The sequence below is a fragment of the Silene latifolia genome, chromosome 1 (assembly GCF_048544455.1).
Source record: "Silene latifolia isolate original U9 population chromosome 1, ASM4854445v1, whole genome shotgun sequence".
Lineage (NCBI taxonomy): Eukaryota > Viridiplantae > Streptophyta > Magnoliopsida > Caryophyllales > Caryophyllaceae > Silene > Silene latifolia.
This window is the reverse complement of record NC_133526.1, coordinates 63,920,698-63,924,516: the sequence shown is the minus strand read 5'-3', so window position 1 is coordinate 63,924,516 and position 3,819 is coordinate 63,920,698. Positions and strand designations below refer to the sequence as shown.

General features: G+C 40.6%; 1 non-coding gene across 1 annotated transcript; it reads right to left on the bottom strand.

Moving 5' to 3' along the window:
* Window positions 1-3,412: 3,412 nt before the first annotated feature.
* On the bottom strand, window positions 3,413-3,519 carry LOC141618307 (small nucleolar RNA R71). Its single transcript, XR_012531359.1, has one exon. It is a non-coding gene; the product is annotated as a small nucleolar RNA R71 (small nucleolar RNA).
* Window positions 3,520-3,819: the final 300 nt, after the last annotated feature.

Below are 3,819 nucleotides of genomic sequence, written 5' to 3'. Positions count from 1 at the left end.
GTCGTCGTCCGTGTCATCGTCGATTCACGTTATTAGGTAAGTTTCTGCCTTGTGCTTCTTTTGGTAGGTTAATGAGGATAGTTATATAATTGGGGATGGTTATTAATGCATAGGATGCATGTCGGAGTCGTGCCTGGCTATATGTGGATGCTTGTCATGGTTGGCCATGAGGTAGGGTTTCCCTACTCAGTTACTGTTAATTGATTTAAGATTGTGTTTGTATTGTAATTGTTGTTATCTGCTGATCATCGGAGTATGGGTGTGTGGTGACGGTGGTGATATGGTTGTGTTGTGACGGTGATGGTGTTGTGACAGCTGTGATGCTGTGGTACTGTGATGTGTGTGCGTTGATTGTGGTGGAGTCACTTGCGGGAGTGGCTTCACATCCTAGTTCGCCCTCCGTGGAACCTGTCACGGGAGGGGATGTGCACATTAAGGGACAGAGATTGATAGTCGCTCGTTGATGAGCTGGACTTGGTGGGGATTGGTTGCGGTCCCCCACCGGCAGAGTGGATTAACTGTTGCGATGGGTAATCCGGCAGGGCTACACATTTCGATGTGTAGTCAGTTATTGTGGAGGATGATAAGCTGGTTACATTGTTTGTTTGACTTATTGATTAGACAGTACTGACCCCGTTGTTGTTGTTTGTGGTATCTGTTGTGATCCATTCGGGGATGGTGAGCAGTTGGCTTAGCATGTGTTTTTGGCTTGTGGCTGCTGGGCTTGGAGGGATCGAGTCATCACGCTACCGGTTTAGAAGTTCAGAATCATGAGTTATAGTAGTCTCTATCAGTACATGTAATTAGTTTTGTACCGAGTTGTAAAGAGTATGGTAATGTATTATAAATGTTCTTTCATTATCTATTTGATCTACTACCTCGGGTAACCGAGATGGTAACACCTTCATATACTGGGACGGTCCTTGGTAAGGCATCTTGGTGTACGGGGGTGTTACTGATGCGACCATAATTGGCGCATATTTAGCCCCCGAATTACCATTGTTTCTATGCTTTTTAGTGCCTATTTGGGTCATTTCTTATCTTTAGTTCTTTGTTTTGCATATTCTTTGAGATTTTGATCCCTTGGTAGGAAAGGAGTAAGAATCTTGCATTTTCATGGCAAAACAAGGCTAAATTGATCATATTCAATGACCAAGCATCAAGGAGAGACAAGACTAGAAGGCCTTTGTACATAGCATAGTAGAAGAGCATTGTTGAGAAAAGGATCCTTGAGTCCCCAAGGAAATCCCCAAGGAATCCATGAAGAAAAGGGAAGAAAAAGAAGAAGAAAAGCTGCTGGACTACAATCCGAACGGATTGTAGAGAATCCGTCCGTCCTCCCGGTCCGAGCGTCCTCACCAGGAATCCGCTCGGATTCCCCATGCCCAATCCGAGCGTCTTGTTCCTTGATCCGCTCGGATCGTCCACCCAGATCCGGCCGTCCGACTCCCGGCCGCACGGATCACAACACAAAGACAGATTTCGTTCTTCAAGCTACGAAATGGAGAAGCCCTTCTCTCGGACAATCCCGGAGGCTCCTTGCTCAACTTAAAAAGTGTAATTACTAGTTTAGCCCTTAGTTAACCCTAATGCATCCTCCCTAATTTTCACTATAAATACCCCATTAGTCTAATTAGAGGAGCATGTTCTTCTTATCAATAATTAGAGTAGTTAATATCAATCAAATCTCTCTTCAATATTGTAATCAAATATTAATCAAGTTTTAATCCAAGTTTTAGTTCTTTAATCTCTCTCTAGTTCTTCATTTATTTTGGGTAATTAGAAGATTATTGGGTTTATTGGGAGATTGACAACCTTCCATCAATCATCAAGTTCTTCTATTATTCTTGCTTTATTATTGGAATCATTAGTAGGTATAATCTCTTAATCCCTTTTTAATTATTGCTAATTACTTTCATTTGTTCATCATGTTTCATTATGTTAGTATGATTGACAACCTTTCTAGCATGATCAATATGATAATGAGTGAGTAGTCTCTTAGCTAGGGTTTAATGGGTGATTAGGGAAACCAACATGGGGAATGATTCATGCTTAAATTAATATGCTTTCATATCTTATTTGCTTGCTTGTTTTGATCTTAATACATGCACATGTTATATTTGATGAAATGCTAAGCCTATGAATCCTTGCATTTACTATCATCTTCTATCCTTTCAACTTGACTTGTAAGACATAACCCAACTCGAGTCTTGTTAGACCATGCATGTGTTAAGTAGGGAAGATTAAGTCGACTTGTAGGTGTTGTACAATCCAAGAGATTCGGCTCAGGGACCCAAACTTTCCTAGGATTGTAAGATATAACCCAACTCAATCCATCACAACAATAATTGCTTGCTTATAATTTGAGAACATGTTTGTATGATCATATCCCATGATTCCCCTATGAACCCATGACACCCTAGTGCTTTTAATCAATTGTTTACACCCTTATTTCATTTACCTTGTTAGTTTATTTTCATTGCTATTTTAGTTTAGTGACCTTCTACATCAACCCAATTTGTGACACCCCTAGACACCACTAGTTACAATAGAATCTTCATTTCAATACCCGTCCCTTGGGATCCGACCTTTACTTGCCTCTTTACTAATTGTAGAGTTGTTTGTGAAGTATAAATTGTGTTTTGTATCGACCATTGACCAACGACCACATATGCTTAATTGTGAACACCAAATGGCATCGATCAAAAATGGCGCGTTTTGGGGACGGTGTTTAATTGATTTAAGATTTCTTTTATTGTTTTTAGTTGTGTCTTTTTCACCTTGGGGAAGTAAAACTCCTCAAGGTTTGTTCTAATTGTTTTCTAGTTGTTTGATATTTTGCATGTCTAGAAGGTTACAAAGAGATTTGTTACCTTTTGACCGTGAAATCGAAAGAACCTTGACGAATAATAGGAGACTTGTTAGGAGGAATTTGGGAGGTGTTGGTGAAGTTGTTCAACCCACTAGTGAGTTTGTCAATCCTTTCGCAATAGAAGGAGAAGAGAACCCATTAAACAATACCACACAAAATCCACCTACAATGCCTAAATTCTCGTCACACTCTATACCCACCGAGGAGGATCTACCAAATGGTACTCCTACCCCACAACATCTTACCGGAAACTTTATTGCCAAGTCCGCCTTCATCCAACTAGTTGAGAGGAGCCAATTAGGGGGAATGCCTAGTGAGGACCCTCATTCTCATATGGAAACATTTTGTGATTATTGTGAAGCTATCTCTCAAACGGGCGTGACTCAAGACCAAATAAGATGGGTCTTATTTCCTTTTTCGTTAATCGGCACCGCAAAGCAATGGTTGAAGAGCCTTGATAAGACCACCCTTGGAATAGATTCTTGGAAGAAGCTAGCTCTAGCTTTCTACAAAAAATTCTACCCACCGGAGAAGACCAATATGCTAAGAGCTCAAATTACGGGTTTTAAGCAAAGGGATGAAGAGTCTTTGTATGAAGCTTGGGAGCGGTTCAAAGGTATTTGTCGCTCATGTCCTCACCATGGACTTAGCGAATGGTTTTTAGTGCAACAATTTTGGAATGGTTTATATGAAGATTCAAGGAACATTCTCAATATGGGATCAAATGGAATGTTCACCGAAGTTGATGACAATCAAACATGGAACAAGATTGAGGAAATGGCGGTCCATAATTCGCAATATAGTAGGCCTCGCAAGGCTACTAGAGGAGGAAAGTATGAAGTGGACACCGTTACTCAATTGGGTGCTCAACTTAGTGCTCACATTGACACAATCAACTTGAAGTTTGAACAAGCTATGGCTAGACTTGAGGAAAGCTCAAAATCATC